This window comes from Podarcis cretensis (assembly GCF_951804945.1).
Source record: "Podarcis cretensis genome assembly, chromosome: 14".
Taxonomy (NCBI): domain Eukaryota; kingdom Metazoa; phylum Chordata; class Lepidosauria; order Squamata; family Lacertidae; genus Podarcis; species Podarcis cretensis.
Genome location: NC_137183.1, coordinates 4,912,831 through 4,939,065, shown reverse-complemented (window position 1 = coordinate 4,939,065; position 26,235 = coordinate 4,912,831). Strand labels below are relative to the sequence as shown.

General features: G+C 50.0%; 1 protein-coding gene, 1 long non-coding RNA gene and 1 pseudogene across 6 annotated transcripts in view; 2 read left to right on the top strand and 1 right to left on the bottom strand.

Moving 5' to 3' along the window:
* The window catches only part of TLN2 (talin 2), a 182,041-nt gene extending 179,414 nt beyond the window's left edge, over positions 1 to 2,627 (bottom strand). The window contains exon 1 of one of the 4 annotated variants that reach the window (XM_079953110.1): positions 2,402 to 2,627. The gene's annotated coding sequence lies outside the window, so the exon portion shown is untranslated. Of the gene's footprint in view, positions 1 to 1,725; positions 1,875 to 2,401 lie in introns of those variants that run through there. The other 3 variants (XM_079953107.1, XM_079953109.1, XM_079953108.1) reach the window with 3 other exon arrangements.
* Positions 2,628 to 14,318: 11,691 nt separating this feature from the next.
* LOC307202610 lies at positions 14,319 to 17,893 on the top strand. The gene is made up of 3 exons (XR_013832954.1): positions 14,319 to 14,694; positions 16,228 to 16,478; positions 17,505 to 17,893. It is a non-coding gene; the product is annotated as an uncharacterized lncRNA (long non-coding RNA).
* A 5,863-nt stretch (positions 17,894 to 23,756) lies between these two features.
* On the top strand, positions 23,757 to 26,011 carry LOC307202714 (C2 calcium-dependent domain-containing protein 4C pseudogene; annotated as a pseudogene). Its single transcript, XR_013843920.1, has 2 exons — positions 23,757 to 23,846; positions 24,586 to 26,011. The product of XR_013843920.1 is annotated as a C2 calcium-dependent domain-containing protein 4C pseudogene (transcript).
* The last annotated feature ends 224 nt before the right edge of the window (positions 26,012 to 26,235 follow it).

Genomic DNA, 26,235 nt, shown 5'->3' with positions numbered 1-26,235 from the left:
ATCAAACCCTGTTCCTCCTCCTCAAGCAACCTGCAGGCACAGAAACCGTGTCATGGAACTGACAGCTTCCAAGAGCCATGGCTCCTGCACAAATACCAGACTCTCTCAGATGCACACAGAGGCCTGTCTGTAGCAGGCAGGCTGTAAAAACCCTGTAAGGTCATCTCAGTGATGCCTTGCAACAGCCTGCAATCTGGGTGTTTGTGCAAAGTAAAACACTAAAAGGAGTGTGATGGAGCAGGGCAGCTTCACTCACACACAAAATTGAGAAGAATAGTGCCTGTACATTCTGCCGCATACCTCAGAGCCTACAAACGGTAGAAAATTACTGTTTCTAAAATGAAGCTTGCGCACCCCTTCTCCATTTTTTCAAGTGCACTTCTGATGCTGCCCTCATGCACACATATCCGGAAAAAGCCTTAGGTGTTGCTGGTCCTAACATCAGGCAAGGCAAGTTGACTTCATCAGGTTGCTGGTTTTAGGTGCTGTGCAAGAACATGAAATTATTAGCTATCTAATGCCTTACTGTATTATAATTACTTCCAAGGAGAGGCACTTGTGGAATTTCCCTTCCTCCTGTGCCAGAAGAACTTGGCTTTGCTTCGGCTGTGACACTTGGGAAAGGGGCATCACCAAGCCAGGGCAACAAAGTCCTAGAGCCCTGAGGTGGAGCAGGATGGAGCGTACCACTTCAGGATGCAGGTGGGGAGTGCTACTTTTGAGCACATGCCTCAATTGTTTTATTTTCACAAAAACCTCCCTGAAGATATAAAGTAAGCATATCAAGGGGGGGGGGGAATCCAGCCCTTTCAGGGATGTTGTAAAAATAAAAACCCCTGAAACCTGCAAAGGGTCATGGCACTTAAAAAAAAAGGAAGAGTCCCCTCCACTTGCACTCCAAAGTGACACAGCCCATCCTCCCAGCTCAGGGCTCTACCACCTTGTTCTGGCTGCATGCTAGAAACCAGGCTGCACCTAGAGGTCCCACCTCCTCGCCCCCCCCCCCAGCCTCCTGGCAGCTGCCTTCCTCCCAGGCCAACAGCCGGGTTGTTTTCCACCTTCAAGAAGGGAAGCCAAGCCAAGCGGCGGGGCAGGCAGCCACCCGGCCGCGTCCACCCATCTCCCAAGGCGCGCCTCGCTCCCTAAAGCAAACGCCCAGTTCTGCAGAGATCCGGCTGCTCCCTTCGCATCTCCCCAGGCCGGTGGTGCTTTCAAGGGCACGTCCGCCAGAAGACCCACATCTTCTCCTCCAGCCACCATCCCCACGCCACGCCAGGATCACCTTGCCGGGGCCTTCGCCCAGCTCCACAGCCCAGAACGGAACTTTCAAAGGTATTTGAAGCAGGGAGGGAGGGAGGCGGCTCCCCGCCCCCCCCCCTTGCAGGGAACATGCAACCCGTTTATTAAAATCACCACCACCATCACCTCCACCACGAGAACCCAGCCGGCTAAGCCGCGCCAAGCAGCAAATATGGCTCCCCAGCGCAAGGAATTTCCCCCTGATCCAGCGTGTCTCCAAAAAGGCTCGCCCGATAACGCACAAGCAGATAAGGCTGACTTATTTGGAGGCTGCTGGATTTTCAGCCCCCTTCCTTCCTTCCTTCCTTCCTTCCTTTCCACACCAGGCTTCTTGGGGAAGGGAGGAGGAGGAGGAGGAGGAGGAGAAGGTGGTTCAAGTCTGGGCAAACCGCACTGAGCTCAAGCCATCTGCAAAGCGGGTCTGACCTGACGCGGAGCAGCAGCCGGGCTGGGAAGACGGGCGGGTGGGGCGGTGGGTGCCGCGCAGCGCCAGCAAGAGCCCGAGCTCTCGGGGAGCTGAAATGGACACGATCCCATTCTGCTTCACCTCCGGCTGCCTTTCTAGAGCTCCCCACCCGCTAACACCCAGTTGCCCAGCCTGCTTGTGGACGCTGCGAAGGGGGCCGGGCGGGGGCGGAAAGCAACAAGCGGCGGGGAGGGGTCGGTAGGCTTGCTCAGTGAGGATTGGGCCCACCTCCGATCGCCTCGCTGCCTCGCCAGGGCCCCCCGATCGCCCGAAAAGGAGGTCAGGAAGCGGGGGGGGGGGAGAGCAAGATGCAAGGGAGCAAGGGCGGGGCGGGGGGATCCTTTTGCAGAGTCAGCTGCATTCCCGTGCTAAAGGACAGGTGGCCGTGGCCGGGAAAGGAAGCGAGGGGGAGGCGTGCGCGGGCGAGGCAGTGACGGTCCGATCCAGCCCGTCCAAGGAGGCGCTGCCCTCTCCGCCAGCTCGCCTGCTTCCTCCGCGCGCGCCGATGGTGCAAATATATTCCCGAAAGCCTTTAAATGCAAAGGTGCACATAAACCATGCGCATCAAGATACACCTGCATATATACTGAAAGGAGGGGAATCCGCCTGAAATGCACGCCTGGAAGCGGCTCCTACCGGGAGAGGCGAGCCTTAGCCGGGCATGGCGCGGGGCATCGGAGCGCCGCTCTCCTCCTCCTCCTCCTCTCGCCGCGGCTGCAGCAACCTCCTGCCTGCTCGGAGGCGCCGCGTCTCTGCCAGCCTTTTGCAAGGCGCCTCTGCTTCCCAGGCTGAGAGCCCCCAGCCCAGGGAGAGCAGGAAGCGCGTCATCACCCCGGGACCGACCGGCCAGCTGGCCTTCCTCCCCTCCTCCTCCTCCTCCTCCTCCCCCCCCCCCGAGCTGGCTGGACCGACCATCCAGCCAGCAGGCTTGTTCTGCACGTTGCTGGCGGAGCTCCCCAGCAGGTCGGCAGCGGCCAGGCGAGCCGCACCCCAGAATTAGCTCATCCCTCTCCCAAAGCAAAAGCCAAGGTATCTCCCAGGCTGCAGCCGAAGCAGGCTCCAGTTCTCTTGAGCGCGGCAGGACTTACTCCCGAGTAAATGCGTTTGCGCCCGAGAACTGTGCGGGATTCTCCACCAGGCAAGCTGCCACCTTCTCCTGCCCCAAACTAGTTCTGCTCCTCCTCTGCTTTCAGACAGCGGTCCCCACGTGTAGAATATCATGAAGCGAGGGAGGCTTCTGTCCATCCTTGCAGGGAAGAAAAGCTGCAGCTACTTGCTTGTTCTGCACCTCAGTTTCCTGTTAAAAGCACGGGAGCCAGGCTGGTGGACAGGAAGGCAGGCAACCTTATTCACCTCTCACTGTGTTGGCTTGGATGCTTTCTTGATCAGTTTCCAAATGGAGTAATTTTGCTATGTGCTGACCTGAACTATGCTGTAATTGATGATTTGGTGCACTTTGGGAAAAAAATATTTTAAAAGCAAAACTTGTCAGGGTTGCCCACTGGAAAAATAGCAAGAATATATTATTCATATATGAGACCAAACCAAAATCTCACCAAATAACGTTCCAGCTTTTGAGTTCTCCAGAGACCCTGAAACCAGAACAGCAGCCCCCTGAAAGCCTCATCTGAATGTCTGCTTCCTCCCGATTCCGCCTGATGACTCAGCAGATGCAGGAACTGATGGCTTGACTGCTAGCTAGTGCTGTTTCTCCAGACACACTGCATGTCCCATGGTCTTGTCTCACTGGATGAAGAATTCTGGATAACTTGAAACCTCACACATCATTATATGACATTTTGGATGGCCTTATAAATCCTCACCTGAGGATTATCTCGCTGCACAGTAGGACCCAGGTGTACCAGTATGCAGGTTTTTTACTACAGGTACTGAAGAAAAATCATTCTTTTGTTGAGGCTGCAATCTTCTTTTGGGAAGGGTTGTAGCTCAGTGGTTGAGCTCCTATTTCCCATGCAAAAGGTCACAGGTTCAGTCCCCCTGTATATCCAGACATGGCAGGGAAAAGACTTCTGTCTGAAACCTTGGGAGAGCTGCTGTCAGTCATTGTAGACAAGACTTTGCTAGAAGGACCAAGACTTTGACTTAGTACAGGGGAGCTTCCAACGATCTTATTTAAATCAGCTCTTTATTCAGAGGGCAATGAGGACTGGAATCTTGGTTCATCTTTAGGGGAAGGACCATGTGCAGAAGGCCCCAAGTCCAAACCTGGCCTCTCCAGGAAGGGCTGGGAGAGACTCCGTGCCTGAAACCCTGGAGAGCTGCTGCCAGTCCGTGCAGGCAATTCTGAGCTATAGTGTTCTGACTTGGTATAATAATAATAATAATAATAATAATAATTTATTATTTATAGCCCACCCATCTGGCTTCCATCTGGGCGGCTTCCAAAAAATATTAAAATACTATAATACATCAAACATTAAAAGTTTCCCTAAACAGGGCTGCCTTCAGATGTCTTCTGAAAGTCTGGTAGTTGTTGTTCTCTTTGACATCTGGTAGGAGGGTGTTCCACAGGGCAGGTGCCACTACTGAGAAGGCCCTCTGCCTGGTTCCCTGTAACTTGGCTTCTCGCAGTGAGGGAACCGCCAGAAGGCCCTCGGCGCTGGACCTCAGTGTCCGGGTAGAACGATGGGGGTGGAGACGCTCCTTCAGAAATATTGGACCAAGGCTGTATAATGAGGCAGCTTCTTCCTTTCTTCACTTGCTGAGGTAGTCTGGGAGCCATGGAGGCTAAGGTTCTCCCCTCTCCCCTCCCTTGCTCCCTGTCTCCAGTCAGGGATTGGGGGCACCACTGCTCCCTCCTCACAAGGGAGCATCATGAACTTGGTTAGTCAGAGCAAGGAGGCCAGTCCTGGCGAACCACTCCTCAATAATTTCAATCAGGATGAGGTAGGCAGATGGAAGGACAGTTTATATTTCATAGAATCATAGAGTTGGAAGGGACCCTGAGGATCATCAATGAGAGGAAAGAGGCTCAGTCGCAATGGCTTCTTTACGCTGCCATCCTGCCCCTGTCCCCAAAATCCTCCTTGTTGTGGCACAGGTGATGCTCCAGGCCGGCTGCCAAAGTGCCTTCCTGCCCGTGTGCTGTGGGAAAACAACAACAACAAACCTATTGTTACGTGTAACATACTCAATAAACACACAAGACGTAACCGGCTGTACTTTTGAATAAATAAGGTATATTATTCAATGTATCAAATTGTAGATTTCAATGGAAGTCTCATAAAGTTCAACGAAAAAAGCAGAGGACCCAGTGGATCAGTTCATTCTTTAGTCAGTTCATGCATAAGGTCCATACATGTATAAGTATCTATTCCACCTGTCTGTTCTTAGAGTCCAATAATCCACATGCAGGGTTGTTACAGTTCCACCGAATCCTTTCACAGAGTCTAAGGAATATTAGCCTTGTTTCGCCATCCTAGGCTTCATCAGTAGAACAGGCTCATATGTGATATTACAGGATAGTGGATCTTATAGCATAGTAGTGGTTGCAGTCACCAAGATGGTGGCGGCCAACACACTTGAGGGAGGCTGGATATGCCGCCTGCCTAGATCCTGCTGCCTGAGGCAGCTGCCTCATGGGCAGGGCCGGCTGGCCCTGGGCACCTAGATTTAAGATTCATTTAACCAGTTTTCCTTAAAGGGGAGGGAGTTAAAAGTGAAATGACAGCACCACCTGCTGATAGTTAAAGTGATAGGTGCATTGATTCAGATAGGGCATGATTACCCACTATCCTCCTAAACAGTAATGGAATTTGCAGCACAATCTCAGCAAAATGATGATGATACTCAGCTCTACCTCTCTTTCAAATCAGAACCAGTGAAGGTCCTGTGTGCGTGTCTGGAGGTGGTTGGAGGATAGATGGCGGCTAACAGATTGAGGTTGAATCCTGACAAGGCAGAAGTACTGTTTTGGGGGGACAGGAGGCGGGCAGATGTGGAGGACTCCCTGGTCCTGAATGGGGTAACTGTGCCCCTGAAGGACCAGGTGTGCAGCCTGGGAGTCATTCTGGACTCACAGCTGTCCATGGAGGCGCAGATCAATTCTGTGTCCAGGGCATCTGTTTACCAGCTCCATTTGGTACGCAGGCTGAGACTCTACCTGCCCACAGACTGTCTCGCAAGAGTGGTGCGTGCTCCAGTTATCTCTTGCTTGGATTACTGCAATGCACTCTACATGGGACCACCTTTGTAGGTGGCCCAGAAACTACAACTAATCCAGAATGCCTGCAGCTAGACTGGTGACTGGGAACGGCCGCCGAGACCACATAACACTGGTCTTGAAAGACGTACATTGGCTCCCAGTACATTTCCAAGCTCAATTCAAAGTGTTGGTGCTGACCTTTAAAGCCCTAAATGGCCTCGGTCCAGTATACCTGAAGGAGTGTCTCCACCACCATCATTCTGCCCGGACACTGAGGTCCACCTCTGAGGGCCTTCTGGCGGTTCCCTTGCTGTGAGAAGCCAAGTTACAGGGAACCAGGCAGAGGGCCTTTTTGGTAGTGGCACCCACCCTGTGGAACATCCTCCCATCAGATGTCAAAGAGCAAAACAACTACCAGACTTTTAGAAGACATCTGAAGGCAGCCCTCTTTAGGGAAGTTTTTAATGTTTGATGCACTATTGTATTTTAATATTTTGTTGGAAGCTGCCCAGAGTGGCTGGGGAAACCCAGCCAGATGGGTGGGGTATAAATAATAAATTATTATTAATAAAATATACTTGCGAGTTGGTAGAATGTGAGACTTCATCTCAGGGTTGTGGGTTCAAGCACCACATTTGGCCAAAGATTCCTGCATTTCAGGGGGTTGGACTAGATGACCTTTATATGATCCCTTCCAACTCTACAGCTATGATTCAGAACGTAATGAATACCTGCTTCCTGATGGTATTGGTAGCTTGTATCCTAGAAAGATGTGATGCTAGATTTGTGTGGCTTCTCTGCATTGGACCACAGCTACTTTAACAGATTGGATGGGAGGCTCAAGGAATCTGAACCAAGGAATCTGAAAGGCTATTATAAGGCTATCTCCTTCCACTGATGGAGGAAGTTTGCCTCTGAATACCAGTTGCTTAGGACTGCAAGAGGGGAGAGCACTGCTGTTGCCCTCACTTCCTGCTGGCAGGCTTCCCGTAATGGGCAGAGAGAATGAAAACTTAGCATATTAAATGAAGCTCTGCAGAAGCAATTCAGAGTTGGAGGAGGAGGAGGAGCCTTAGCAACTGCTTGACAACCAAATAGCTGAACGGATACATTGTATGTCTGCATATTTGAATCCCCCCCCCTTTTTTTTTTCTTTCAGAGACTAAGAGGCAGGGTGGGGTGAGCAGGTGTGAAGATCAAGCTGGAACTGCGATTCAGGCAGCTGAACTTTGCTGCTTCAGTACGCGAAAATGCTCGGCCCACGTAATGGATGTTCCCATGCATGTAAAGAGGACAATTTGGAGACATTTTTCAATACCTAGAAAATGGATTTTGGCAATGACATTCTGGGTCCTGTGGGATAGGACTTTGCTCTCCATCCTGCAGTCTATAAAAGCAGTTCTCTCTCAGTGCCAAGAACCCCCCGAGAGGCAACACGCCTGCAGCACTTTCGTCTCTCCTGCCTCACCCTTCCCCCACTTTTGCTTCTTACAAGGATCCCTGGCCAAGACCCTTCGTACGTGTAGCACCACATCCTTGGCATCTTTTTGGGTTAGGGTTAGTCTGCTCCAGTAGGATAATTCCTGTCCAGTTTCTATTTCCCTTGTTCCAGAGTAACTTTCCATAAGGGAGTGGATGCCCTAGCTGTGCGGGAATTCAAATGGAAGCTCCCAGCTCCAGCCTCTTGGCATGGAGGGGGCCAAGCAGGCAGCAGATCCTGCTAGGAGTCAGGGAGGGCAGCAGTTGCCCAAGGCTGCTACGGATCAACACCCACAGGCCTCCTATAGGAGGAAGACTGACCCATTTGTGGTAGGTGGCTTAGCGCCTGACGCTTGCAGCAGTTATTAGAAGGAAGGATAATGGATAGATAATGGATAGTGACTTCTTCTCTGCAGCACCAAAGAGGCCTTGGTAAAGTCAGCTGATCATTCTAGATAACTCCAGGAGTTGCAGAAGACTTCCTTTTTATCTCTGGTTTATTTTATTTTATTTCCTCAAAACAAAACTTCAAAGAGCAAAAAAATGACAAGCTCAATGCTGTTTCTGGGCCTGATTTTAAGCAGTCAGAAAGCTGACAGCATAACAGAAATGGGAGAGATGGAGGGCCCCTGGGAGCAACAGGGTTTAACTGTTAAAGCATTTAGGCCCTTAAAAGGGCATTTCAAGAGTGCTCCGACTCATAAAACTCCCCTGAAAACTTATCTGGTCAGAAGCTATGAAACTGCAACCCTTCTACTGGAATAGCCTTGGAAAATATAATCAAGAGATTATCACCAGTCCAGAAAATAATGGGTTCAAAACCAGTGGATACTGATGCAGATACAGTATCCACTGCAAGTTCAAAGACAAAGTTAAATTAGATTAGCATTTCTCAAACCTTGTGAAATATTGTTTGCAGCCTCCTCTGCTGGCTCCTTTGCCAGGGGCTTCTACCAAGAACAGCTGGGAAACCTACCCTGGTGAGCAATGCTAGGGTCACTGCCCTCCCCAAGTACAGAAGGGCAAAGCAGAGAGCAGTGTCGGCCTCTCGGATATTAAACGTTAGGAAGACCTTCCTAATGGTAAAAGCCATTCAGCAGCGGAATGGGCTACCTCAGAAGGGGGTAGACTCTGGGGCAGGGAGACCGTGGCCTCAGGCACACAGTTTTTGTGGGGGTGCAAAGCAGGCGCCCCCAGCACAGCTCAGCCGGGGGCCCCTTGCATGGGCAGGCAGGCAGCTCAGTGTGCCCTACTTTGCTTGGGTGGGGGTAGGGTCACTCGTGAAGGCGAGGGCTGGGCTGACTCCCCACCACCCAGTGCATGTGCACGATGCACACTCCCTGCCACGCGTATGCACACCCCGGGCACCAACAACTGATGCTATGCCACTGGGTGGACTCCTCTTTTGAACATAGGTCGGACGGCCGCCTGCCAGGGATTCCCGCATTCCAGGGGTTTGGGCCCGAAGACCCTTGGGGTCCCAACTCTACAATACTACCATCCTGTGATTCTGGTCTTCTGCCTTTTCCTGGGCAACAGAGCAGTACTTTCAGTACAATAAAAATATTTAAAAGCCAAAATATAAAGCCAGTTCAAAAATAGCAATAAAAGACAAATCAGCAAGCTCAGATTAAATACTCTAAATACTTAAAAGCAGCAATAATGAAATGCACATCTGAAGCAGATTAAACGTCATCTGGATATATATTTTTTTAAGCAGACTTCTCTGTGCAGAGTTCCAAATCTTGGTTGTAGCCATAAGGAAAGGAACATAGTTCAGTGACTGAGCATCTGCTCTGTATGCAGAAGGTCCCAGGCTCAGTCTGCAGGCAGCACTTGGAAAGAATTCCTGTCTCAAACCCAGGAGAGCTGCTGCCAGTCTGTGTTCAGAAAAGTGGAATACTTGCTCACAGATTTATTGACATCGGCACGAGATACTATAGCTAGGAAGTGGAAGGGGCAAGGTGACTATCCAATGGAAGAATGGTATAAGGAGGTGTGGGATATAGCTAGAAATTAACGTGCACTATCAAGCTAAGATGGAGAATATGGAGGAGAAATTATTTTGAGAAGATATGGAAGGTATTTGTAGAATTTGTACTGTTAAAACAGAAATCGCAATGTTGGGAGGTTGGATAGTTACGATGGATAGTGGTCTCGGGGTGGAGTGCACATTTTATATATATATTTTTTTTAAAGAAAAGTTGAATAAGGGGAGACATGATAGCAGGGTGTGTAAAATTAGACATGGTGTGGAGAAAGTGGACACAGAAAAAACTTCTCCCTGATTTATAATAGGAGAACCTCATGGCTTCCAGTGAAGCTGAATGTTGGAAGATTCAGGACGGGGGGGGGGGGGGGAAACAGACTACAGTGGTGCCCCGCAAGACGAATGCCTCGCAAGACGGAAAACCCGCTAGACGAAAGGGTTTTCCGTTTTGGAGGCACTTCGCAAAACGAATTTCCCTATGGGCTTGCTTCACAAGACGAAAATGTCTTGTGAGTTCCTGCGGGGTTTTTTTCCTTTCCTCCCCCTTTTTCTAAGCCGCTAAGCCGCTTATCAGCTGATCCGCTAAGCTGATAAGCCGCTAATAGTGCTAATCCGCTAAGCCGTCAATGGGCTTGCTTCACAAGACGAAAATACCGCTAGACGAAGACAATCGCGGAACGGATTAATTTCGTCTTGCGAGGCACCACTGTACTTCATGCAGCACAGAGTTAAACCATGGACCTCTCTCACACAGGAGGTGGCAAGGGTCACCAACCTGGACAGCTTTAAAAGAGGATTGGGCCAATGCATGGAGGAGGAGATGGCTGTCAATGGCTACCCGTTGCAGTGGCTATAGTCCTCTTCCCATTTCAGATGCAGTGTGCCAGTTGTTGGAACCTCACAAGGAGGGGGAGTGCTGCTGTTGCACTCAGGTCCGGCTTTCAGGCTTCCGGAATGAGCCCCTGGCTGGTCACTGTGAGAACAAGAGGCTGGGCTAGATTATGTTTGTATGTTGTCAATACTGAACTGGATGGACCCATGGTCTGACACAGGGCTCAGCAAACTTTTTCAGCAGGGGGCCTGTCCACTGTCCCTCAGACCTTGCAGGAAGCTGGACTATATTTTAAAAATAAAAAGAAAAATGAACGAATTCCTCTGCCCCACAAATAACCCAGAGATGCATTTTAAATAAAAGGATACATTCTACTCATGTAAAAACACACTGATTCCTGGACCATTTGCGGGCTGGATTTAGAAGGCAATTGGGCCAGATTCGGCCCCCAGGCCTTAGTTTGCCTGCCAATGGTCTGATGTATAAAGCAGCTTTCTAAGACCCTGTCGGTCATTCCTCTTCTGGTCACTGCTATAGATGCACAACCTGTCTGTCTCCAGGCACTGCGGTTGTCTGCAGAAGATTCCCACCTGGCGGAGCTGATGCTGCCAGCCTTCATGTGACGTTCGCAGACATCTTTGTAATGCAGAGTTGGTCTGCCACCTGCTTGGTGCCTAAGGCCAGCTCCCCATAGAGCACATCCTTGTCATCTCCATGCTGTGGACAAGACTAAGACAGCATAGATGCCACTGAGGCAGAAGTGAAAACATGCTGGGAATGTGGGCTTGGGAGAGCAGATTTTTGTTTGAGATTCTGTCCTGTCATGTGATGCCCAAAATCTTCCTGACGCAGCACATGTGGAAGGCATTGAGGCATCGCTCTTGGCAGGTGTCAGTTGCCCACGACACACTACCATCAAGCAGCATGTTCAACAGGCAAGCCTGGTAGAGGCTTGGTATTGGTTGTTGGCACCACATTCTTCCCTACCCTTTTGGTGAGACGAGCCAGGGCTGTAGTAGTTGTTGCAGTAAAGGGCTTGTGTGCTCCCACCGTCCTCACCAGAGAGCAATCTGGCCGGCTCATTCTGGACCAGCTGAAGTTGCCACTGCCTTTTAAGGCAGCCTCATATGGAGTGCATTACATCGAACCACTAGAGATGTGGCAGAAAGCAGCCTTGCCCAACCTGGTGCACTCCAGATGCTTCAGACTACAATTCCCTCCAGGCACACAGCTGATGGGAGTTGTAGTTCAAAGCCGCTGGAAGGCACCAGGTTGGGGAATCTTGGACTAAAGCATGTGTCACTATAGCCAGATCTAACCTCTCAAGGAAAACATTTAATTGCCTAATCAATTAATGATACAACCCTCTCTAGGTATTTTCAGAAGTAAGTCCAACCATCCTCAGTGATGCAGACTGTATGGTAAGCTTTCTTCCATCCAACAGCATCCTTTATAAGTCCACCATAAAAATGTAATGTCTGATTTACTCTCTGTTTGTTTGCTTAGATGATAAATGGTGATGTATTAAAACCACACGTCTCTTATTCCCAGCCACTTTATATTCCCCATGTTCACCAGGACTACATTTTTGTTGCCCTTATGAAAGTGGAGTGCTGGCCATATATATTTGTAAACAGAAACCACTGGGGTAAAAGTCCTTGCCTTTAGCAGCATCTGCGTCATTCACCCCTTTTCTTCAGAGGAGCTGTTACCAACAAGAGCTTGGGGTTCTGATGATGCTCATTTATAGGCCTGCTCCAGTAGCTGGTGCAACATCTGGGCTTTCCTTTCGTCTTGTGGTTTTTTTATTATTCCTTGTTGCAGACCCTGCTTGGGATTTATCCCACCACAGTGGTGGAGGCATGAACAACTTGAACATCGTCTGGTTCCTGAGCAGCTTTGAAGGGAAGAATTGCAAAGCAGAAATGTGGATTTTCATTCCTGGAGGCCTGCCAGGGGCTAATTGGCGAGGTTCATGATTAGAAGCCCTGCTGTATGTGTAGGTTTAATAAACTGTGAACATCTGGTTCCAGCAGGGCCAAGGAGGAGGAGGCCTCACTCTGTATTGCTTTTGCATAAACCCTGCAAATCCCATTTGAGATGAATATTTATTTGTACTTCTGTACAGTTAGGAGAGGGAAAGGTGGCACAAACCCACTTTGTGATGTTTCATTTGCTCTTGTGCAATAAATCACTTTCTAAGGTCAGTGCTCAGCAGGAACCACAGCATTAGTCAGACGTTCCTCAATAAAGCACTAGGGAGTCGGAGGAGGCACCGGGTTCCTCCCAGTCAGTGGAAGAACTGCCATGGAAGAGCATCTTCTTTGTCTGCAGAAGGCCCCAGCTTCTGTCCTCAGCATCTCCTGCCAGGGCTGGCTGTGTCCACTGCTGGAAGATTTATCTGGGAAATGCAACGTCCACTGTGGAGTGATGCCCATCTTCATTGCTGCTTCAACTCATGAATCACATAAACATTTCGGCTGGACATGAGTGGAGAAAGGATGGCACATATTACAGAAAAGAAAAGCAAGGAGGAAAGACCCAGATTTCTGTGAAGTTTACTCCTTAATGTGAATTTTGTAATTCTAGCTGCTGACCAATATCCAAATACTTGTGTTAGCTGCCTGGTCTTAGACAAGGCCTGACTGCATTTTTCCAACTTCAGGGCAAATGTGATCCAAGGATGGTTGAATCTATCAATTCTGGTTTCTCACAGTTTCTCATTTTTCCAGTCTTAATTTTGGTTCACCACTTTACCACATTTTTAAAAAAACTCCTCATGAAATTCATCAGCATTTCAGTGCAATTTTCTAAGCTGCTATATTCAATTTTTCCTGATATGCACATTTTTGCAAAAGCAATTTGCCCCAAAATAAAGAGTTTTCATGGGATATTTTCACACTTTCCTGTAATATTTGTGGTTCTGTACCCATTACTTGTCTGGAGCACTGCCTTGCAAAATTCAGGGAAGTGTGGGTTTTGAAGGATGACTGGTTTTGAAGGATGACTGTGAGTAGACTAAGCCTACTCACATTGTACTTAGTGGAGCATAGGATCTCATTCTTGGACTAAAATGAGGAGCAAGGATACTAGTTTCAGCCCATCATTCTTAGCACAGAGAGAGACCATAATGGAGTAGAGGAAAGGGCTTGGCAGATCTTTAAAATTAGCTATATTCCCTTTGATCCCAAACACTCCTTCTGTGTTGGTTTCTTAAATACCAAGATGTGAAGTCTGAATAATTCTCCCAGGCTTGCTGAGAGCCTAGCACGCCTCTGGGGAGCCAGATGGTTACAGCGATTAGTAATGGGATCGGGCCTTTTCCTTGAGGGACACAGCCTGGATCTTCCTCCAGACTTGAAATGGCTAAAGCTTAGCCTGGATTATCTGCTGGGAATGGGAACTTGAGCCAAGTGCAGATATTACAGTTGCAACACACCTAAGTCTACCGTCAAGTAGCATTTTGGTTTGTTTGTACTGTCTAACGCGCAGTTGGCAAATTGGGTCCTTTGCTCTCTACCTCCCAAATCCCATGAGGTCTTGGCGTCATAAATTTTCTCAACAGTGTTTGGAATGTTTCCTTGGAGTTCATGGCTTTGAGTGACATTGTGTGTCTGCCAAAACAGTTGATGTGAGCACCTGAGATTGTCTAGCATTCTGTTGTCTGTGGTTGCACTGGACAAGACTGGAGCCAAAGATGCTCCAGGATTATTATTTTTTTTTTTTTGTGTGTGTGTGTGTCTTTATTTTCCCCCTCATCTGTGTGGTATAGTGATTAGAATGCCAGATTAATACAGGGAGACCAGGGTTCAAATTCCCACATAGCCATCAAGCTCATTGGGTGACCTGAAGCCAGTCACTTTCTCTCAGCCAAACCTACCTCACAGGGTTATTGTGAAGCGTGTGCTCTGCCTTGAGCTCGTTGGAGGAGAAGTGAGGTATAAATGTGTGCTGTGTTCTTGCCTGAGGAAAGAAAAGCCTCTTCAGTGGAATTATTTTGAAGACACTGAGGTTTGCTTTCTTTCTGCACAGCTTCCATATTCTGTCTTCAGTAACTGGAAAGACAATGCATAGTTCTATTCTGATTGATCAGAGAAATGTATATAAATAACCTGTCTTGTTGAGATAAGTAAGGATTTTCTGATCTCTGGGGCACAATCTTGTATAAGTTTGAATCAAATCTACTGGGGAGTTCCAGTTGTGCAAACCCCACGCACTGCTGCTTCCTTGATTCAGTTTGACCTCTGCAGGAGACCTCTATTGTGGATCATGCTCTAAATGACTCTCACTGACACAGAAGTATCAAGGCAACAACTCTCCCAAACACCCAATGCCTGCCGGAGAGGGCAAGAAAGCTGCATATTCAGCTAAATTCCCAGAACAGGTGTGGAGCTGCTGAAAGCAGAGGAAGGCTGTTCCAGATGTTGGCAGCTGCCGCAGGAGAGGCCTTCGCATTATCTATGGTAATATTTTCTGAGAAGCTGTTTAGAGTTTTGTTTCTGAGTGGGGGAAGGGGGGAAGGAGACTTTAAATGCATGCAAACCCTTTTTATGGTGCATAGATATGAAGCAAATGTTGCTTCCATCTGTCCTGTCATTGCAGAGTCTGGTGAATGAGGTTCTCCAGCGCCTCTGCCCTGCTCAACTCTGTGACTGACATAGGAAAGGGATCCTGTTTCCTTAGTCAGGGCAGCGTACTTGTTCATTTTGGCCAGTAAAACAACAACGGAGCCAACATTTTGGGACAGCAGAGCCAAACTGGACATTCTTCCACATCTATAATCGGATCTGATTATAAATCAATTTGCTATGCACATAGTTCCCCCTTAGAGGCTGCTCTTGATTAACATGGAGGGAGGGAGCATGGCCATCCCCTGTCCAGAATGAGGAACAAAGTCATCTCCCCTTTTGCCTTTCCAAGAAGGACCATCACTGGGTGAGTGAGCACCCGCTTTGCATTCAGAAGGTTCAAACCTTGAGCCACTATCCTGAACCCCTCAGAGGAATTGTGGAAAGGGGGGGTCAGATGAGGAGGAATGGGAGGAGATCAGAGAGTTGGAGGAGCTGGACCCATGGGAAGCACCTAGAGCAGAGGTTTTCAACCTTTTTGAGTCCACAACTCCCTTAACCAACTACATTCTTTCTGCAGCATCCCTGTGGGGCTCAGGAGCCCAGTTATGTCGCCCCTTTCCTGCAGACCTGGCAGCCCCACACACCTCCCTTGTGGAGGGTTCCCTCAGCCTCCTCTCCCTGGGAGTCCTCTGAGCATCTGCTGCTGCTGTCCCTGGACTCTGAGCTGTCGCCCCACCCCCACCCCAAAGAGAGGTGCCTCCCAGAGCTTATAGCCAGGGAAGAGGTAAAGAAAGAGGGACAGAGGCCAGTGTTGCCTGCAGCACCCATGACCATCATTCAAGGCACCCTAGGGTGTCACAGCACACTGGTTGAAAACCACTGTCCTAAAGGATTGGAGTATGCGGATTCAGGGACAAGTCCAACCCTGGTGAGGATCCCAGCAGTCTTAGGGGTGGAGACTCTGATGCAGGGAGAGGACCAAGTGGTTGTCAGCAGAGCTGCCTGCCTCAGTGCCATAACATCTCCCAAGTGGGCAGACTAGGTGACTCAGACGCCTTCCCCTGTCAGTGGGGAGCCCTCCTTTTCAGGGGAGGTGCTGGGATGAATTTGACGTCTCCATCTCCAAGGATGTGGGGACGACTGTGCCAGTGTGTTGTGTTGTTAGAACCACCCCAATCCCCAAGTGGTGAGTGATTCCAAGGGTTGCAGACACTTACCCCCGAGTTCAGTTTCCTTGGAATGAAGTTCAGCAGAGACTGTGGTGTTTATAGGATATATGGTTTACAGTATTTACCTATATACTGTATACAACAACCAAAGCCAAAGGGAGTGGTGTTCATAGCATTAACACCCTAACATACCTTGCTTCCAGGAGAGTCCTAGAGCCCAGCACTGAGCTAACATCTCTGTCTCTCGTCTTCTCAGCCTGCAGACTGCTTTTGCTCAGCTCACACACAACTCCTCTCCTACTGTTCCCTATCAACCAGTGCAGAGAGAAGAAGTGCCATGGTGCATCTGCAGCAGCACAACCTGATGACTTCATCTGCCACAGCTGCTGTAAAACATGTCTGTCCCATATCGGGCTCTACAGCCACAGCAGGCACTGGAACCTTCAAACCAGTCAACTTCACCTGCAAAGGCAGATTCCTTCATTGTCTCCCAAGACAACCAGCCAGGTGAGGTGGAGAAATGCTCACCCATTCACCCAGAGGGCACAATCATTTATTGTAGCTCTTGCAACCCAACTCGCTCCTTGGGGATGCTGATCATGGTGCTTAACCACCTGGCCACAACCATTGACTAGACCAAGGGACTCATTTTTGCTCTCATACCTTATGCGCCACAGGAACAGGAGCCCAAGAACTGGTAGAGACACAGGTGATCCTACAGACCAGCCCCCCAACATGCTCAGCCAACTTGGAGGAGTACTTGCTTACTTACCCAGTTCCCAAGACTCAGGATGGTTACTGCGTGAATAGCTGGGCCCCACACACTCTTCAAAAGATTAGCATTGGGGAATGTTTCTCAAGGATTGGGGTCTTATGGGGTTGCCGTAAGGATTGAACCCCCTAAAAGCTTCTTACAAAAGCCAGGTAATATGATTGTACATTGCATGACTTCATGTGAACTTGAATGAACCAAGCAGAAATTTATTTCTGCAACTGTCAGCTAGTGGAGCTATTGATCCAAACATATATATCCTGACAAAGTCCTGCCAGAGAGCTGAGACTGGGTGGGCAGGCCCTCTGCCAGTGATGTGTAGGCAGCCGTTCTCCATGGTGCCCCACCCATGGTTTTGTAGTGGTTCTGGTGAAGGAGCCCCAGCTGATCCTGACCACCCTATTTACTGAAGAAAAAGGACCAACCATTTTAATCCATTCCTGTCTTTCTGTCTTGAAATCAGGATGTGAAAGCAACAGTTTGAGCATCCCAGTAAAATCCAAAGTTCCTGGGCTGTCTCAGGGGCTGTCTCTGGCCATGGCACGGGAAGACCATGGGTGTACAGGTGCTTTTCTACACCTGCAGATCTTTCACAACCTCTCTCTGGGATGGTTTGTTCAGTTCAGGGAGTGGCACAATCTATTATTGTGATTCTGAAGGTCCTTGGCCTACTTTGGTGGCCAAACAGCTCAGGACTTATATAAGCCTTTCTAGAACGTTTCAGACGTATAAAAATAACACTGTTCTCCCTTCCTTCCCAGCCTGCAGGGGAAAGAGTTCGGAACACTTTGCTCCCATCCAAGGCTAAACTCAGCATCTGGCTGAAGACTCACCAGCCTCCTTGTGTCTGTGACACCTTTTTTGCATTTCTGAGGCTCCGTGCATATGTTCAGGGAGCAGGGGTGGGGGGGGGGAGGAAGCAGGTCCTGATCAAATTACCAAAGCAGGGTGTTAGCAAATTTCTTGTTTGCATGGCAGAGTAGTTCACATGCTCCTGTGGAAGAATCAGATCTGAGAGTCAAGGAGAGAGTAGTGACTGAGAGCATCAGACAAGGACCTGAGAGAGACCTAGTTTCAAATCCCTGCTCTATTAGGGCGTGCTGAATTTTTCAACTTTCAAATTCCAAAAATGAGGGGTGCAAAAAGTTGTAACATGACTTGGGAATTAAAAAGGTTAAATTAGTATAATTTAGTTTTGCTTGGTAAATAACGTGTGTAAAATTGTATAGAAACCATTAAAAATAACTGTCAGGTACTTGTAGTTATATATTTATATTATTTATATACAGTGGACCCTCAGGTTACGTTACCTTCGGGTAACGTAACTTTCAGGTTACGAACGGAGCAAACCCGGAAGTGTATTCTTCCCAGTTTTGCCATATGCACAGAAGCGCTATATTGCATTGCATGTGTGCGCAGAAGCAGTGTCTCTACTTGCAGATATTTTGGGGTATGTATGGACCCCTGGAATGAATTACATTCATATCCAGAGGGTCCACTGTATTATACACAGTGCTATTTTTCTAGAAAAAGAGGTGCTGGAACTCACCATGAACTCATCTGGTTCTCTTGTAATGGCAATGGCGCCTACCTGAGAGGTGCTGGAACAGAGTTTTGGCGAGTTCTGGCTGGAAAAAACCCCTGATTATACATATATTACCTGAGACTTTCAGAAGTTAAAATTTAATTTATTTGGTTTTCTAAGAGCAGTTTATGTGCTTCTTAATCAAATGTAGACTTACCAAATTAAATGTTTTCCAATCACAGAACTAATAGCAGATTTGAATTCCCCACACCCATATTATTCAGACCACTCACTGCAGAAATTTGCAAAAAATAAGTTTCACCCCCTAAAATGACACGTCCTACTGCTCTAGGCATGAAGCGCGCTGGGTGACCTAGAACCAGTCACTATCTCTCTGCCTAAACTACCTTACAGGGTTGTTGTGAGGTTGAAACAAGCTTCCTGGAGGAAAGGGGGAATATAAATAGAATGAAAGAATCTAGTCCTGAGCCCAGGTGATTTGAGCTTGCTCTCCAGCCACTCAAGGAACAAGGACCCTGGTGGTGGTGGTAAAACTGGCAACTCTAAAAGTTGAGGCCTTTCTTGGAGGGAAGAACCAATGATCATCCCCCACTTGTCACTTTTCCCATGAAAGGTGGGGCTTACCAACAGAAGAAACATCTCCAGAGCTGCTAAAGCTTCTGTTAGCAAGGCTGCTGAAGGAAACATCAGTCTTCCTCAACCTGGTGCCCTCCAGTTGTTTTGGACGTAAACTCCCATCATCTCCGACACTAAGCCACGGTGGCTTGTAGTCCAAAACATCAGAATGACTCTTCCTCAAGAGGACACCAACCAACTCCATTTCCAGACCATGGGGAGTGGCAGGAGAAACAATTCAGGAAGTACCAGGCCTCCAATGTGCAGCTTGGAATCAGAGAACTTTCTCTTGAGATGGGCAGTGTGCACAACAAGATGTCCATTCATCACTCAGCCGTGTCCTTCATTGGGGTCACGGCTTGTCCAGTCCTTTGTCTGTATAAGGAAGCCGACAACCTCTCCATCAAAAGAGCCAGCCTCTGTCTTAGTGGTGGGTCTGTGGAGTGGGAAGGGCTGTAGATTTCTCAGTGGGATCATCAAGTGCCTTCAACATGGTGGTGTGTATAATTCTCTATTTCTCCTTTACATCTCCAGGTGTGGCAGTGCTGGACCGGTGTCTTGCCTCAGTGGTGGACTGGATGAGAGCAAATAAACTGAAGCTCCATTCAGATAAGACAGTGGCACTCTTGGGAGGTGGCCTGCTCTTGAGGGGGTTACACTTCCTCTTAAGGAGCAGCTACATAACTTGGGGGTGCTCCTGGATCCATTACTGTCGCTCGAGGCCCAAGTGGTCTTGATGGCACGTGGTGTCTTCCATCAGCTTCGGCTGGTGGCCCTGCTATGCCCCTATCTGGACAGGAATGGCCTAGCTTCTGTGGCCTATACTCTGGTAACCTGTAGGCTGGATTACTACAATGTGTATATACGTGAGTCTGCCTCTGAAGATGGTTCAGAAACTTCAGCTGGTGCAAAAGGCAATGGCCAGATTGCTTACCAGAACAAGATGGTTTGAGCATATAACTCCAGTCCTGGCCCAACTGCGCTGGCTGCCAATTCATTTCCAGGCCCAATTCAAAGTGCCTCTCCCCATACAATGACCCGGATCCAGCTCTTGTCATTTGTGGCCCTTCTCTATTTCCCTCCTACCTGCGAGGTTTGGAGGTGGCCACATGACAACAGGCCTTTCCTGTGGTGGCTCCCCACCTATGGAATGCTCTCCCTAGAGAGGCTCGCTGGGCGCCATCATTACGTGTTTCCAAGTTGCAGGCAAAAACGTTCCTCTTTACCCAGGCCTTCAGTCATTAAATGATCTATGGCCTGTTACGGGGGGGGTGTGTGCACTGTTATGATTCTTTTATTATTATGCTGTCTATTATTATGCTTTGTATTATGTTTTAATTATTATGCTCTGTAAAATACATTTTTTATGTCTTACACCACCCTGGGATCTTTTGATAAAGGATGGTATATCAATCGAATATCATTATTGTTAATCATCACCATGCGGCTGGGATGCCTGGTGCCGCCTGGATACTGTTGAACCCCCAGCTCCCAGCAGCCCCAGCCAGCAAGGCCAAAGGTCAAGGACGAAGGGAGTTGTGGATGCAGGTTCTCCACCCCTGATGTACAGTATAAGCGCATCAGAGGAGCCCTTTGCTGTCTCTCGTCAGCACCCAGATGGGAAAGACCACCAGCAGCACAAGAGGGTTCCTGTGCTCTTCCCACTCTTATTTCCCAGTAACTCTGTAAATACTTATTTCTGTTTTTAGTGATAGACTGCCTCTGAGTCTGGAGGTTCTATACCGTAGTTTCCATACCTCTGGTTACCACATCTCTTTTCCATGAATTTGTTGAATCTCCATTTGTAGCTGTCTAACCTTGTGACTGTGCCCTGTGAATCTTGTATCTAGTTTTCTTAAAATTAAACCCACAAAGCTCTCAAAGCAGCATAGGGAATACTGAAAGTAATAATTATGCTGTGTGCGCTCTTGCCAGGGCAATCCTCAGCATGCCTGCTCACATGTCAGCCCCATTAAGTGCATAGAGGGTTGCAGCCTGGAATTATGGACAGATTGAGAAGCACAGGTGGAGGTGAGCAAGAAGGAGGAATGGGAGGAATTGTTTGAGGGAGCAGGCCTTTGGTACAAGGGGTGATGGTGGAGTGAAAGTCACAAGTGGGGATGTAGCCCTGGATAATTCTGTAGGAGAGAATGGTGTGGTTTCCTCTGAAAGAGTGGCCAATAGGTGGCACACTGCAATCAATTACTGGGCTCACCTGGAAGGCAGCTACAACTACAGCTTGTCAGTCTTGGCTGCAAGGACAGAGGCAGCACCAGGTTCAGCGTCAAACAGAATTAGGCGAAGAGAGGTTTGCTGATGCCCCAGGCTGGAAGAGGCTGGTTAGTCAGCTGGAAGTGATGTTTTGTTGTCTTGCAGTGCTGTGATGGAAATGAGATTTATTGTTGTGATGGTTTGACTTTTTAAAAAAGATGGTTTTATTTTATTATGCTGGTTATAAATTACCCTAATAGAAGGTTGTGATGGCTTCTTGTTCAGAAAGCAGATGACTCAGGGTGGATTAACATGGCCATGACTTTTTTCACAAGGGGACTGCAATCCTTGCTTCCACCTGGCCATTTAAAGCTCCCCTCAGGTGTGTGCCTCAGAGGTCGCTGTGCTTGTCAACAGGAGGGATGGATACTTGATACGATCATATTACTGGATATTACCACCTACAAATTCAGCCACCTACTAGAGCAGCAGCTCTTCAGCCTGGGCGAGCCAGTGACTTCTCCTGGGAGGCCCGGTGGAAAGGAAGGAACTTTGGTGTCTAGGTCACAAACAGGGATGGTGGAAGTTCAGCAGGTACAGCTGGAAATGAAGTCTCCGCACAGAGGTGAAAACATGGGCCCAGTGTGTGGCAGCTCTGGAAACGGTTGCATTTTAATTTTTGGCTTTTACAAATTTCATTGAAACCTTCACAGTATAACAGTTTTTATTTTTAAAAATGTTGCAGACAAAACTTTAAAATCTGATATAAACCAATCAAAACATTCCAAAGACCACATGGGGATGGGAAATACGTAAGTGAACCATGCGTCCTCATTACATATTTGGGGAATAATATACCTATAAATGCCAAGCATGGGACGCAGGTGGCGCTGTGGGTTAAAGCCTCAGCGCCTAGGGCTTGCCGATCGAAAGGTCGGCGGTTCGAATCCCTGCGGCGGGGTGCACTCCCGCTGCTCGGTCCCAGCGCCTGCCAACCTAGCAGTTCGAAAGCACCTCCGGGTGCAAGTAGATAAATAGGGACCGCTTACCAGCGGGAAGGTAAACGGCGTTTCCGTGTGCGGCTCTGGCTCGCCAGAGCAGCGATGTCACGCTGGCCACGTGACCCGGAAGTGTCTCCGGACAGCGCTGGCCCCTGGCCTCTTAAGTGAGATGGGCGCACAACCCCAGAGTCTGTCAAGACTGGCCCGTACGGGCAGGGGTACCTTTACCTTTACCTTTAAATGCCAAGCATAGGGTCCATTATGTCAGCAAAGCTAATAGCAACCTTCTTTAAGATTCGGTGAGCCAGTGACAAGATACCTAAATAAAGAAAATCCAAACCAGCTTTTTAAAAAATATTTTCCCTTTCGTTTTATAAATGTATATGAAACAGAAAGAACAGTTATAACAACAGATGAAAATCAAAAAGTGAAAAGCAAAACTATAAAATAGGCATGTAAAACGAGTCCAGTTCCACATGGGTTAAAGTAACCAAGTAGAAAATCAGAATACAGAGGTAAAGTTCAGGACAACATACCTCTGCAAAAGGAAAAGTGAACAGAAGATGGTCTAGGTTCTTCAGGTGAGGAATTAATGAAAGAAATGAAGTGGTGGAAGTTAAGCAGGTACAGTTCCTGCAGGTATCTATCTGTATTACTTCCTGCTTCTCAAAGAGCACCATCAGGGATGTGCTAAGCTAGCTTGGGTAGAGGAAGGGGGAGCATTAGAAGTCCAATTAATACCTGCAAGAATTTTTTTCTGGAAAGGACATCAGGGATTCTGTTCCTCACTGGCCATTTCTCTGTATTGCCCTGCAGATTCCAGCAGCAGCTGCATTGATCGCTGTAGAGTAGCAGTGCTTGCTTGGGGGTTTCAGTTTTTAAAACAACTGGTGTAAGGTGATAGTCCTTAAGGCTATGCAGTCTCAATGTGTGATGGGAAGCCTTGCACCTTCTCGTGACACCAGCAGAATAGGAAACACACACGCGGAGAGAGGGAGAGAGATTGAATTTGAATCAAACTCCAGGTATTCAGATCTACCGTACTTATCTAACTCCTTCTTCTCCAGCATGGCCCGCGGCTGTGGTCCAGATGCTCCAAAGGCGCTAAATTGGGAAAAGAATACCAGCTTGTTCTCCTACCTAAGCCAAAGCGCTCGAACTGCAAGGCTACCAGGAATGATGGCCAGAACCTGCATCCAGGAACAGGCAAGGTGCCTCCACCCACCATTGGCTGGGCATCCCCAGCTCTGGGCATCCCGTCCTGCTCGTGGGCTTCCCACACTGGGCACCGCCAGAACAAGAGGATGGGCTCCCCTTGCGCTGAGCCTGATTCCAGAGGGGCTACGGGCTAGAAAAACGATGCCAGACGGGGGAACTTGGCGCTGGCTGGGGCTCAAGCCGGCGCCTGGCTGGCAGTGCCCTGCTTGTTTGCGTGCCCCGGGCAGGAGCGCCCCTGAGCAGGCGGCGCCAGCGCGGCTCCTGCACCTTTACGCGCCTGGCAGCTGCTGGCACCGCGGAGGCGGGAGGCGGGAGCGGCGCTGCTGGCCAATGGGCGCTGCCTCCGCGGCTGGCGATTGGCTGCGGCGCGCCGCCGCTCGCCGATAAAGAGCGCGCCCGCGGCGTCGGGCTGCAAACTGGCCGGAGTCGCGGCTCGAGCGCTTGGCTGGCCGTAGCAGCTCTGCGCGCGCGGCATCCTGAAGCAGTTCTCGGGAAGCGGCCAACCCTGCAAGGTAGGCGCGAGGGTGGTTGTGCCCGCGGACTCTGCCGGCTTCCTCAGAAGCGAGGCTGGGGACTCCGAGCATAGCTGTCAACGTTTCCCTTTTTTTAAGGGAAATTCCCTTATTCCGAATAGCATTCCTCGCAAGAAAAGGGAAAAGTTGGCAGCTATGACTCCGATGGGGCTTGGCACCTAAGTGCGCTGGGGATCGCAGGCTTGAAAAGGCGGCCAAGATGGAAAGTCTAAGACTGGCCAAAGGCAGACTGGAGTTCTGCATGGGGGCTCTGCCCCTTTTCTCCCCTTCCTCCCTTGTTAAGTAAAGAAACCTATTTTAGTAAATGGAATGTACGTATTGAATTCTATCTAAAACTACCGGGAATTCTTCTGTACAAGGGAAAGCGTTTGGTGGGGGCTGGGAAGGCTTGCTGGAGCCCGATCCTGTGCTTGTTGGCTCTGAAGGAAGGCGCACTGGATTCTGTGAGGCTTACTCGCAAGTAAGCATGCCTGGATTTTGGCAGCTGTGGCGTGCAAACAGGCTTTAGCTACACAAGAGTAGCATTCAGCTATGTCCTACTTGGAGTAGACCAACTGGAAGGAACAAACATGGCTGTTAATTTCAGTGGGTATACTCCTGAGTAAAAAGGAGCTGAGTACGACCCATCACCTGCTGCCTACATTTAAGAGGGCTTTAAGAGTTGCGAACAACCCAGAGATATTAACGCCTTTGTATTCCTCTCTCCCTTTTTTGGCAGGTTCTTCTGATCTCCTTCAGCTCTTCTGTGGGACTCCCGAGAAGTCAGCCGGACTCAATGTGGTTCTTGGAGAAAGTGGGGGCATCCCCCGGAGAAGGCAGCCCCCTGGGCCCGTCCTTCCTGGGCTTGCCCCCCAGCCACCCCGTGCCTAACACAGCCAAGCCGGGGGGCCCTGCGGCAGCCTTTGCCAACATACTGACCCCGGACAGGATCCCGGAGTTCTGCATCCCCCCCCGGCTGGCCACTCCTCCTCCGGCCAAGAGTCCCAGCGCCACTTTCCAGCCCCACCGCTGCCTGACGGAGCCGGGCCTGCAGCAGGCGGCCACCTCGGGCGGGGTGGGGGCCGAGCGCCCCCCCTGCCCCTTCCCGCTGCCCCACCTCATCCAGGTGGAGAGCGTGGAGGAGATCCCGGACCGGGAGGAGGAGGAGGAGGAGGAAGGCGGCACGAACTCGGACCCCCACTCGCAGGCCGCCCTGTCCCTGCCCCACTTCCCCAAAGCGCAGACCTCCTACGGCTTCTGCACGCTGCTGGAGAGCCCGCACACCCGCCGGAAGGAGTCCATCTTCCACAGCGAGGCCTCGCTCAGCCTGGCGCGGCCCCGAGCCAGCAGCTACGCGGGCCGAGAGCTCTCCTCCGGCCGCCCCCCGCTGCTCCGCCGGCCCTGCGACAGCGACGCGGCTTCCTCCTCCAGCGAGTCCTCGCCCTTCGGCTCCCCGCTGCTGGGCCGCTCCCCGCCGCTGCGCGGGCCCGGCTTGCTCTCCCCGGCGCGCAGCCAGGAGGGGCTGCTGGGCCGGGCCTGGAGGTCGCCGCGGGGCAAGCTGGCCAGCGCGGGGAGGGCCAACTCCTTGTCCACGGAGGACAGCAGCTCCGCGGACAGCAGCCCCAGCGCCGCGCGGCGCTCCTCCGACAGCCTCTTCGAGCCGCGGAGCTGCCGCGCCTGCAGCCTGGCGCCGCTGCCCAGCTTCCCGCTGGACGCGCCCGGCGGCGGGCGGGAGAGCACGGTGGGCCTGGGCCGGGGCGGGCTGCTGCGGCTGTCCTGCCAGTACTGCCCCGAGAACCGGCGCCTGCGGCTCCGCCTGATCAGCGCCGAAGGACTGTACGAGCCGGCGGCGGAGCCCAAGAGCATCAACTGCTGCATCACCTTCTCGCTGGTGCCGGGCAAGATCCAGAAGCAGCGCAGCACGGTCATCAAGCGGAGCCGCGGCCCCATCTTCAACGAGGACTTCTTCTTCGTGGGCATCGCCGAGGACCACCTGGGCAGCCTGGCCGTCCGGATGAAGGCTGTGAATAAGGGGAGCAGCTTGAAAAGGGACCTCCTTTTGGGGGAGAGCGAGGTTCCCTTGATGAAGCTCTTAGCGGGTTAAAGAAAAGAGAAACAATTCGCTTGCAATCTGAGATATTTTATTTATTTTTTCATACTCGTGGTTTTTTTGTTTTAAAATAAATATAATTTTTACTGAAACTTGCAAATGCTTCTCTTTTGGTATGTGTTAGGTCAGTAAATGGCTTTGACTTCAGCGAGGCCTGCAAGTTACACGCTGGAATGCACAATTCATGGTTCTGTTAATCCTGTGCATCTGTGCTTTGGCAATGTCCTATTGAGTTCTCCATGAGGCTTGCACCTAAGGAACTGTGTACAGACTTGCAGC